Source organism: Vigna unguiculata, chromosome 10 (assembly GCF_004118075.2).
Source record: "Vigna unguiculata cultivar IT97K-499-35 chromosome 10, ASM411807v1, whole genome shotgun sequence".
Classification (NCBI taxonomy): domain Eukaryota; kingdom Viridiplantae; phylum Streptophyta; class Magnoliopsida; order Fabales; family Fabaceae; genus Vigna; species Vigna unguiculata.
In genome coordinates this window covers 17954416-17967154 of record NC_040288.1, presented here as the reverse complement: position 1 = coordinate 17967154, position 12739 = coordinate 17954416, and the positions used below count along the sequence as shown (strand labels likewise).

At 32.8% G+C, this 12739-nt stretch overlaps 1 long non-coding RNA gene across 4 annotated transcripts; it reads right to left on the bottom strand.

Annotated features, from left to right (window-relative positions):
* Positions 1–2490: 2490 nt before the first annotated feature.
* On the bottom strand, positions 2491–4831 carry LOC114166363. 4 transcript variants are annotated; one of them, XR_003599901.1, is made up of 4 exons: positions 4074–4831; positions 3478–3638; positions 2919–2980; positions 2491–2717 (listed from the first exon to the last, which is right to left on the bottom strand). It is a non-coding gene; the product is annotated as an uncharacterized LOC114166363 (long non-coding RNA). The 4 variants fall into 4 exon arrangements; XR_003599902.1 differs by having other exon boundaries at positions 3478–3635; positions 4074–4830; XR_003599903.1 differs by having other exon boundaries at positions 4095–4829.
* Between the last annotated feature and the right edge of the window lie 7908 nt (positions 4832–12739).

Sequence of the window (12739 nt, the reverse complement as noted above, 5' to 3'; positions counted from 1 at the left end):
CAACCAGTAGCCTACATGAGTCAAACTCTGTTTGACAAAGCTCAGAATAAATCTGTTTATGAAAAAGAGTTGATGGCCATGGTCATGGCAATCCAAAAATGGAGGCATTATTTGCTAGGGAGGCACTTCATTGTTCATATCGATAAAAAAAGTTTGAAGTTTCTAGTGGATCAACGATTGACGAGTGAGGAGCAAAATAAATGGATCTCTAAATTGTTGGGGTTTGACTTCGAAATTAAGTACAAACCAAGGGCGGAAAATAGAGCAACAGATGCCCTTTCCAAAAAATTACAATACTCAGCCTTGAGTTCGATACGTTTCTTTGAGTGGGAAGAATTAGCAGCTGAAATTGAGAAGGATGTGAAACTAAATAAAATTCTACAAGATCTGTTGGTTAAGGAGGGAGAACACTCAAGGTATAAGATGAACAATGGGAGGTTGTATTATCACAACCGATTGGTGATTCCTAAGGACTCACAGAAAATCATCACCATTTTGAAAGAATTTCAATATATAGTTGTGGGAGGAGTTGTGGGAGGACACTCAGGATTATTTCGAACCTATAAGAGGATTTCAAACTTGTTCTTCTCGAAAGGAATGAGGAAGAACATTGAAGAGTATGTGCAGAAATGTGATGTGTGTCAAAGAAACAAGTATCAAACTCTAAGTCCATCGGGTTTGTTACAACCCTTACCTATTCCTAAACATATTTGGACTGATATTTCTATGGACTTCATTGGAGGTTTGCCCAAAGCAGGGGAATGGATACAATATTAGTGGTGGTGGATCGACTCACCAAATACACCCACTTTATTGCTTTGGCACATCCTTATAATGCCAACGAGGTTAGGTTGCAGATTTGTTTTTAAAGGAAGTGGTAAAACTTTATAGCTTTCCAGAAACCATTGTTTCCGATAAAGACTAGGTTCTTATGATCTCCTTCTGGATAGAATTATTTAAGTTGGCTGGAACCAAATTGAAATTTTGTTCTGCATATCATCCGCAAACTAATGGACAAACGAAAGTGGTAAACAGATGCTTGGAAACTTATTTAAGATGCATGACAAGTACCAAACCAAGACAGTGGCATAGGTGGATTAGTTGGGCTGAATATTGGTATAATACAAACTACCATGAAGCCTCTAAAATGAAACCTTTCAAGGCAATGTATGGAAGAGATCCTCCTCCGTTGATTAGGGGAAATGTTGCAGCAATCTCAGTAGATGAGGTAGCTGGGATTATACAAGACAGAAACGAAATGTTAGATATATTAAAGGATCACCTGGTGCAGGCCCAAAATCAGATGAAACAACATGCCGACAAAAGTAGAAGGGGAATGGAGTATAAGGTTGGGGAGATGGTGTATTTGAAGATACAACCATACAAATTGAAGAAGTTGGCTAAGAGAATTAATCAAAAACTTAGCCCGAGATATTATGGTCCGTATGAAATTGTTGAGAAGATTGGAGAAGTGGCGTATAGTTTGAAATTACCCAAGGATAGTAAGGTGCATCCAGTTTTTCATGTGTCTTTGTTGAAATCCACTATGACAGCCGAAGTTGTGGTTCAACCATTACCACCATATGTGACCGAGGAAATTAAGTTACAAGTCTAGCCAGAAGATGTTTTAGCAGTGAGAGGAGAAAGCAAACAGTCCTTAGAGGTATTAGTAAAGTGGAAGAACATACCAGATTGTGAGAATTCATGGGAATCTATGACCAAGATGATAGAAGCATTTCCTAATCTTCACCTTAAGGACAAGGTGAATTTTAAAGAAGGTGGCTTTGATACAAGCAAAGAATTAGGGGGGCATATTAGAAAGACCCAAAAGGTTTACGAAAGAGTGGAAACCAATTGCATGGGAACCACATGCCCACACACGTTGATTCTGATACTAACATAATTGCCTACGTGCTTCTAGAGGCATGGGGGAGGAGGGTTTTCCGTGGGAGGAAAAGAGGGTGGGGGGGGGGGGGGGGGGGGTGGGTGAGAACCAGATAGTAGAAGGAGGGCCATGGAAAGAGGGTCATCCTCAAATAGTTATTTTTGAATTCAATAATACAATCAGTATTTCCTTTTCATCTCTCCATTTCTTTGTGGTTACTTATCACACGTATTGAACCTAAAGAATTGTGACAAAAATCTATTTACTTATTTAATAGGCAAAAAGCTTCTGAGTTTTTAAAGTAACAAGAATAACAAAGCACTGTCAAAGCAATTTGTCAACCCCAGGGGAAAGAAGTGCTAACCCAGGTCCTATCATTTGCACTGATTGAACCAAATCAATTAACAAAATCAGTTTTAATGACTTTCAATCCTCGCATTACTTATGATACATGTAACCATCACTACGTCAAGAGGCTCTTATTTTTTTCCAGCCACAATAACATACAAATCCAATATTATAAACATATGTGAACCACCACTCAAGTAAGTGCAAACCTACACTTTGTATTTGTCACATTCAAAAAAATCTGATACGTTAACATGTCTTTACAATGAGGAAATATAACTGAATACTTCATGGGTTCGAAAAACAAATTGATTATTTTGCTTAAAAATTTCCTTTAAAAAACCTAACTATCGGAAATCTCACCCAGAAATACCAACAACTTTTGCCCTCATTTCATCGCCTACTTTTAAGATATCTCTGACATCCTGAACTAGATCCCATGACACCTCTGAGATGTGTATTAGTCCATTAAGGTTATAAAGACCTGCATCATTATGTGATGTCAGTAGTAACTTGTCCATGATAAAGTGAAAAAAAAAATGTAGACATATGAGCTATGCATCAGTTTTCTGGATTCAGGGGACAATGGTATTTTAGGAGCAGCTCCAAGACTAAACATTGTATTAGATTAGTAGAAGGAAAAGTTATAACACATAGTTCTCATTATTTAAATCATAAAATCTACCTTTGACGATATGACTGAACCAACTAAGCCTCTTGTAATTTCTTGGATAGGTTTCTCTGGTTCTACACAAAAGAATCAATGCTACAACAAATCAGCAATTTCAACTCCACATGCTATTATCAATACGAAGCCCCTAAAATATGTTCAAATAGATGATTAAATGGCCTGCTTAGACAGGCAAACATGGCCAAACACTATATACAACAAGCCATAGGAAACAAGCAAATTTTTATCTGTATACTATTATGGATTATGGATACCAAAGGATGCTAAAAGTGCAGCCATGAACGTGAATGGCTCTGAGAATCATCATTAACTAGTGTTTGACAAACACGAAGATGTTGAAAGGGAAAATGTAAGCAATTTTCAACAATGTAACAAAACTTTTATGATACAGGAAACATATTTCATTTACTTAAACTGAAAGTACAGTTTCTAAAGTGCCCATAAGCATGAGCTCTTCGGCATAAAAACAGAGAGAAGGAAAGCAAAATGAGAACGTTAAGGACCAACTTTTAATGTAAGAACATGGACGATGAACATATAGGTGGATGGATACCTTTACAAGTATGCATTGGACTCTATTCGGGGAATGGGAGAAACCCCATAATAGAATAAAATTGAACCCGCAGACCTCCAGAATTAAAGCCTTCAACCCTACTGTTATAAATGAGCCCTATCTTTATATGCCTTTGCAGCCTTCCAATTTGATAATATCTACTTCATTGCAGAAATCAAGTATTAGAACACAACATACAGTGATATAAATTACCATTAATCCAAAGCTTAACCATTTAATTATAACATGCTATTGCAATAATCAATTGGAGTTTAAATTCCCTTTATATTCCCTTTAAATAATTGCTTTTGGGTATAATAAGATAATAAAAAAGATCTTGTGTTGCATTTATATCTATATCGAATGAAAGTAACGCTAAAGATTTAAAAATTGCAAAACACATTCGATAGATACCACTACTATATATCTCTACAACAAGATAATTGTAACTGATTATAACTAAAAGAAGAAAGCAATGGAGCAACATATAATAATCTGAAATTGAAACCCCACCCTTAAAATAAAGTTAAGCCCCAAATAACAAGCAGCCACACTACACCCCAAATTAAATTAACTTAATCCAATGCAAACCCTACTTGAAAACGAAAGAAGAATACAAGGAAAATCAGGTGTAGTCACGGCCGAGCAAGGCAAGGCTAGGCACGACGAGAATGCGACAACGGAGACGATACACAAAGAGGTAGTAGATGAAGAAGAAACGCGAAAATAGAGGTACGCGTTTCGTTTGCACCTGCGATTTTTCTACTGCTCATCAATAAATGATTTAACTACGGTGAAAGTTTCCACGAAGACCAAGAAGGGGGAAAGCACCAACAAAAGGAGTTTACAAACTTAATCAACTGAACAACTGAATCAGAGGTTATGGAAGATGAACAACGTTTTGAGTTTTTGAAACGCACATAACTTTGAACCCCTCTATTCGTTCGAACCCTTTCTTTTCTGCCTCTTCCAAATGAAATTGCCAATGTGGAAAATAAATATCAATTAAAAATAAATAAAGTTTCAGTGTCACGTTTAGTTGTAAGAGAAGTAGTTAAATTTAGTGTTTTAATGTATCATTATCCTAAAAGAAAACACACTCCACAAACTAACTCCCAAACGCTGCAGCACATCCTTGGTTTGAACAACCACATCAAACTCATTAGTAGCACCCACCCATTAACTTAAAACCATCGATGAAACTAATGCATGCAAAACAAAACCACACCCATAAAACCAAGCTTAGAGATAATTGAAACAAAATCAAGAATCATTATCACAAGCACTCTAAAACATAAATAATCCGCACTGAACATAAATAATAGAACCAATTGGCATGTAGCCCATGCATTTTCACTCCACCCAAATGCTTAAAGGAGGAAAAGAATAACTCGTGGCCCCAACATACTTAAATAAAAGGAATTGCGTACATAAAATCTTCACCGCAACAGGATAAAAGTATTGGAATTTTTGGGGCTTTTGAAAATATGAGAGATATGAGATATATGAGAGATATATGTGATATGTTATACGGAGGAACATGTTTTTGTATTTTATTGATATACTCTATATATAGAGTAAAATATAACAAATATCAAGTATAAAATATTTAGAATATCTCACTCCTAATCTAAAATAATAACAAATTTCTAAAACTGAAACATATCTCTAAAACTGAAATATTTTCTAAAAACTAATTTAAATAAAAAAGATATTAAGTAATATTCTCAACATTCCTCCTTGCTTAATATCTGTTTATTTAAATTTTATATCTTCATATTTGATTCTCCATCTTTGGATGCTTGATTTTCTCCTCTTTTTGTGCTTGCAATATTTGTTTTTCTCCTTCTTCCATGGCATCACATCTTTCTTCAATTTGGCATCATCCTTCATATTTCTTCTTATATCAAGATCAACTTCTTTTTCTTTGTCCGGTGTGGGTTTCATTGGAGTGGCATTGGACCTTTTGTGAATATTAAAATGTGAACCTCCATCTACTTTCTTCACTTGGACATATACTTTGTTCCAAAGATATTTATCTTCTAATTTTGGTCCTTTTTTCATGCTCACTTTCTTTGTATCAAATTCCTCCTTCATAAAATCTAACGCAAATCTTTTGTCTTTCATGTGGACTTTGAATACCTCTATGTTGTTAGTATTTTTTATCACACATACTTTATTTTCAAAGGAGACCTTATAACCTTTCTCTAACAATTGAGCAACACTTAACAAATTCTGGGTAATCTTAGGAACATATAAGACATCAAAAATTAATTTGATACCTGAATGAGTTTTAATTGAAACGGTTCCTGTACCTTTCACAGTAAGTTGTTCTCCATTCCCAATTCTTACCTTGGAAATATTTGATTTATTTAGCTCCTTGAAAATTTCTCTATCATGAGTCATATGGTTTGTGCAACCACTATCTATAATCCAATCTTTTGAAGATTCGTTGGTTGTGACACATGATGTTGTAAAAAGTAGATCTTCCTCTGATTTATCCTCATCTGATTTATTCTCCACAATTTGAACATCTTCTTCAGAATCTTTAGATTTGCATACCTTTTCCACATGTCCCAATTGACCGCATTTGTGACATTTAACATTTGGCCTCCACCAACACCAATTGGGTTGATGACCTTTTCTCTTACAATGGGGACAAGATGGAAAAACTTGTGTGTTGTTGTATTTGCTCCTTCTATTTTTCTTGACTATGAGAGCATTATCTTCCGTGTAATTTAAATTACCTTCAACTGCCTCATGATCTTCTCTCATCAATCTTCGTTGTTCTTGTGCTTGCAAGGCATGTATCACCTCTGTAAAGGTGATTGTAGACAAATCTTTTGTATTTTCTAAGGAAGCAATAGATGCCTCATATCTTTCCGGCACCGTCACCAGAATTTTCTCAACGAGTCTGGAATCTGGAAACTCTTTTCCCAACAATTTTATCTTGTTGGCAATACCCAACAATTTGTTTGAGTATTCTTTAATCGTCTCTGACTCTTTCATTCTTTGCATCTCGAACTCCCTTATCAAGTTCAAAACTTTCATGCCTCGAATCTTCTTGTTCCCTTCATATTTTGCTTTCAAGTATTCCCATATTTCTTTGGGAGACTTTAGAGTCATGATTCTGGTCATAATCATTTGTGAAACACCTGCGAACAAGCATGATTTTGCCTTTGCCTTTCTCGTTTTCTTTTCTTTATGCGCTTTCATTTGAGCCGCGGTAGGATTTTCAGACAAGGGAACATCATCTTCCTCCACAACTTCCCATAGATCTAGCCCCTCTAGATATGTTTGCATCCTTACCGCCCATAGATCATAGCTTTCACCATCAAAGAGTGGAATAGCGACGTGTGACATATTTCCTTCCATTCTATAGGTAGTAAGAACAATGGCTCTTGATACCAGTTATTGGGATTTTTGGGACTTTTGAAAATATGAGAGATATGAGATATATGAGAGATATATGTGATATGTTATACGAAGGAACATGTTTTTGTATTTTATTGATATACTCTATATATAGAGCAAAATATAACAAATATCAAGTATAAAATATTTAGAATATCTCACTCCTAATCTAAAATAATAACAAATTTCTAAAATTGAAACATATCTCTAAAATTGAAATATTTTCTAAAAACTAATTTAAATAAAAAAGATATTAAGTAATATTCTCAACAAAAAGAACCCTTCTATCCTTTGATAGCACCCACTTGCCTTCACTCAAAGCCCCTCCCTTGACCCATGCACGTAAGAAAACTCCCAATTAACCACTTCCAAAAGGAAACACTCCTAGAATCAACGTAAAGAGTAAAGCCAAAACAACAAACACCACTATAAGGTTAAGGAAAATGATTATTTCACAAACAAAATTTGACAAACTTTTTGACAAAGCTGAGCTGGCTCACATTTAAGTAATTCTATTTTTTTTTATTTTAATAAAATTTTCCACGCTAGGAAAGGAAAAAATACCTTGCCAAATTTCCTTTCCTCAATTTTGCTTTTCAACTTTCACGCTCCACTCTCTCTGTCGCGCTTCTCCCAAGTTTTCTTTGTTCTTTCTATGCTTCTCTTCCATACTCGTTCCTGTAAAGTTGCTTTATGTTTCTCTCGCATTGGTTCTCGATAGAGTTTGATGTGTTGTTTTATGGATTGCGCTTTTGTTTTTTGTTTGGAAGATATCATAGATAAGTTTTCCTTTTTCTTCGTACTCTTTTTTTTTTAGGTTTTTCTACGAAGTGCTGTTTTTAGACTTGTCTTTGGTCTTCTACAAATACTTTGTTAAACTCCTTAAAAAGATAAAAACAAACTAGTTAAATGAGAATCCCCTTGTTGTTAGTCATCCAAATATGGTAGCTCAGGTCCTGGGGTGTGGGTTTCCTTGTGATATGCAATTAAAATGATGTGAAAAAAAAAACTCCAAAATATTTCCAATAAGTATGTACTAAACACATTGTAATTAAGTGGAAAACACAATTATAATTTTTGCATAATAGATTAAACAGATTCCAGATTCATATTGACAATATATTTTACATTGTATTTGAGGTGGGTGACAAGTCCATGTGGAATCTAACAAAGGTTGTGAGGTGTGGATTTCCCCTATGATGTGAAATTAACATCATGTGCAAGAAAAACTCTAAAATATTTCCAATAACTATGTACCAAAAACTTTATAATTAAGTGGCAAACGTAATTATAGTTTTTGCACGACAAGTTAAACATATTCATATTGAAAATATAATTCACAGTGTATTTGAAGTGGGTGACAAGTCCATGGGGAATTCAACAAAGTTGTCGGGTGTGGGTTTCCCCATGATTTGAAATTAAAATCATGTACAACAAAATTCCAAAATATTTCCAACAACTATGTACCAAACACATTGTAATTAAGTGACAAACACAATTAGAGTTTTTGCACAACAAGTTAAACAGATTTATATTGACAATATATTTCACAATGTATTTGAGGTGGGAGACAAGTCCATGTGGAATCCAATAAAGGTTGTGGGTTTTCCCATGATTTAAAATTAAAATCATGTGCAAAAAAAAACACCAAAATATTTCCAATGACTATGTATCAAAAATGTTATAATTAAGTAGCAAACACAGTTATAGTTTTTGCACAACAAGTTGAACATATTCATATTGAAAATATAGTTAACACTCTATGTTTGATACCTAATACTTGGGAAAATAGTTAATATATATGTTTTAAATTAATTTTTTCCCAATTGCAAGAGTCCAAGCCTACACATTTTCTAAATATCATTCAAGTTTGACCTTGTAAAAGTTGTTCATAACGTATCCAAGGTAGTTAACCACTTATTTATTATAATTATGAAAAAAATAATATTGCATTTGCCACATAATTACTCTATTTTTGATACCTAATACTTTGGAAACAATATCTAATTTATATTTTTTAAATTATTTTTTTTCCAATTGCAAAAGTTCAAGTTTACATATTTTGTAAATATCATTCAATTGTGAGCACGTAAAAATTCTTCATAATGTATATAAAGTAGTTTACCACTAATTTATTATAATTATGAAAAAAGTAACACAACATTTGTCACATAATTACTCTACGTTTGATACTTAATACTTTGGAAAAATAGTTAATATATGTTTTAAATTAATTTTTCCCAATTGCAAGAGTCCAAGCCTACACATTTTCTAATTATCATTTAATTATGACCGTGTAAATGTTGTTCATAACGTATACAACATACTTAACCACTTATTTATTATAATTATGAAAAAAGCAATAAAGCATTTTCCAGATAATTACTCTATGTTTGGTACCTAATACTTTGGAAAATATATTTGGAACTTTGTTTTTGGAACACATTTGATTGTTTCTTTTTTAATTAATTCATGTCAACTTCAAAAAAACTACCACATAATTATTTGCCATTGTTCATCTTGATTTGGTTAACCCTATGTGCTAAAACTTGTATTGTGTTTGCCACTTAATGACAAAGTGTATGGTACTTAAAAAGAGAAAATATTTTCTAGTGTTTTTTCCACATCATTTCTATTTCACAACATGGGAAAAAACACAAACCCACTAAATTTTTATAAACCCCCAAGGACATGTGGTCCAAGTCAAATACACTTTGAAATAAAATGTTCATCTTGATATGGGCTTTAGTTAAATAAATATATATATTAAGGGCTTTAGTTAATAACTCTAAATTCAATAACTGCATATAATTAGTCAAATTTAAGGAAATCCATGAATATTTAATCTACACATAGTCCATGGGATAAGGATTACACCTACTTAGAATTTTAAGTACATTATTCTTTTAAGAATTATGATTTCATTTATTAGATGTCAAACATTATTTACGTTACAGTAAAATGTACTCACATTGTTGTGATCAACTTCTTAGATCATTTCCTCAAACATATGTACATTCTTAATATGAAATTCTTCATAAGCCTTTTCAAGCTCATCTTGAGTGATATAGTCGCTTCCACTTCTATCAAAAAATGAAAAAGTTGCACCTAAATGATCTTCTCTGTAAACCTTGTTTAAATGCAATGTTGCAACAATCAATTCTCTATAGTCAATTGTAAAATGTTATCAACATCAACCTGCAATGAGAAACAAAATTGGGAGATGAATTATAAGAATATGGTACTAAAAATGTGTGACATCATGTATGTACAAAGGCGACAAATTTTTATTCAAATAATTCAACTAAAAAGTAAAAAACACCTCCAATATTTGCTATCAGAGCTGGTGTAGAAGAAATAATATCAAATAATCAAATTACAAAGTTTCAGATTTGGAGAATATCATTTTCACAATAAAATATAAAATATTGATATTTCTTGAACTTGTAAGCACAAACAATTAAGCATGTTTAAATAAATGGTCAAAGATGAGAAGAGACTAGTACTTTTGGGTTTCTTGGATCCTGAAGCCATGAAGGAAACATTTCTCATGTAACTACAGGTATGGTTGTGAATAAAGCTACAAGAATTACAAAAGCAAAATCTCAAAAGGATCACCAAATCAAAGGGGTTGAAGATTACCAAAATAAAGACTAGAGGACTTTCAATTATAACAACAACAAAAAAGACATAGGAACCTAATCCAACTTTTCAACACTTATGGAATCAGCAAATCATGCAAAAAAAAAATTGTAACCTAACGCCATCCAAGTCTATTGTCTCATAATTATTATTGTCTCAACATCACCATCTACGAAAAAGAATGATTACTTTCCCTAAATTAGAAATCAAAACCCAAATACCAAAAAAAATCCCTAAAACTACAAAATGAAATAAATTCAATAAAACAAAGCACGTGAAAATGGGAGGACGAAAACAGGGATGCAAACACAGAGGCTTCGAATAAAATTCTAAACCTAGAAAAAAGAATAACAAGATCTCGAAAAAAAAAACAAAATACAAGAAGAAGGAAAACTAACCTACGATGTCGTCGAACTCCAACACTGGAACAACGAAAGCAATGCAAATGAAGGCGGAAACAGTAAAGACGAAAGCCATGTACAAATAAGAACACACCAAACCCTTAATATGAAAGTAACCTTCTGGAAGAAGGATTGAGACAAACGTATGTCGCGAAGGATTATGGAGGAGAAGCAACGAGACACAGAAGAGAGCTTGAAGGAGGGAATGGTGACACAAAAGAACAGCTATAGAAACTTTGAAAATGAAAGTTAGGGAAGAAAGTTTGATAGTGTTTATCCCTTCTCAAAGGCAGCATGAAAAATTATTTACAAATAAAAATAAATAAAACAATGACATATAAAAGCCAGCTCAGCTTTGTCAAAACTTTGTCAAATTTTGTTTGTCAAAGAATCGTTTTCCATAAGGTTAAACCAACAACCAAAATAAAAGCAAAGGAAAGTACCCATAACAGAAACGTGTGCCTGCACTCAAAGCTATAGAGGGGAACACAAAACCCCAGGTAAAACTACATTATTAAAATAATGTATGTAATAAAACTTCATGTGTAATTAGTTAGAAAAATAAAATTAAATCTTTAAAAAGAAAATTAATGTAAAGTTAAAAATGAGATATATGAATATGTAAAACATTTAGAATATTTATACAAAAAATATTTATAGAAAATACAAAAATAAAAATTTTAAGTTATATAGTGCAAAAATTAATTTTTATAGAGATTTTAAATATAGAAAATTATAGATGTACTTGGTATCAACTATAGTAATTACATTGAAGTTCTTATGAGTCCAAACAAATGAATTGCCTTACCTTTTGTCCCAAAATAATGGCACGACACATGTTACACATATGTGGTAAGTTTTATGCAAATAAGCGGTGAGCTAAAATGGACTTTTTGTACAAGTTTTTGAAAACTTGGAGAATTACACATACCATGTTTGATGTACTTGGTATGGACCGTAGTAATTACATTCAAGTGCTTATGAACCCAAACTATTGAATTATCTTGTCTACTGTGCCAAATAAATCCCATAGCACTTGTCACACTTATGTGGTAAATCTTGTGCAAATAAGTGGAGAGCGGAGAATATTTTTTGTGAAGGTAATCAAAAACTTCGAAAATTACTCACACCGTGTTTGATATACTTGGTTTGGACCATATAAATATTTATAGATATTTTAAATAGAGAAAAATAGAGAAATTTTTAATAGAAATTAAAAAAAAAATTGAGGAAGTATAAAAAATTAAAAAAAAATTTATTTTCGACAAAAAAAAATGATAAAGTAAAAGTTCAAGATGAATACAAAGAAATGAACATGCATGCATTAAATACATTAAGTAATGGTACACGGAACATACTTTGTTAAATGAAACATAATCAACAATGAGAAATGGATGCCTCAGAATTGTTCAAACATGTTCTTTTGGTGTATCCTGGTGTTTGGTGTAACATCCCGTCCGGATATTGCGAATTTAATAAAATAGATAAGAAATCATACATCAGCATCATTTATTTTTAAAAAAAATAGATAATAACGTCGCATTTAATAATACCTCATTTCCCAAAATGTGGGAAATTTAAGTCTTTATTTCATATATCGATAATGAAAATTCAGACAAGTATTCGTCAATTATAAAATAAAAAGTCCAAGAACATAAATGTTTACAACTGTTTCAAAATCATAAAATAAAATCCCCAAGCTATTCCTTCTCCGTAGCTAAGCATCACCAGCTCCACCTGCATCATCACCTGCTCACGTGTACCGCGTACACGATCATCGCCAAACACAAGCAAATAGGGTGAGC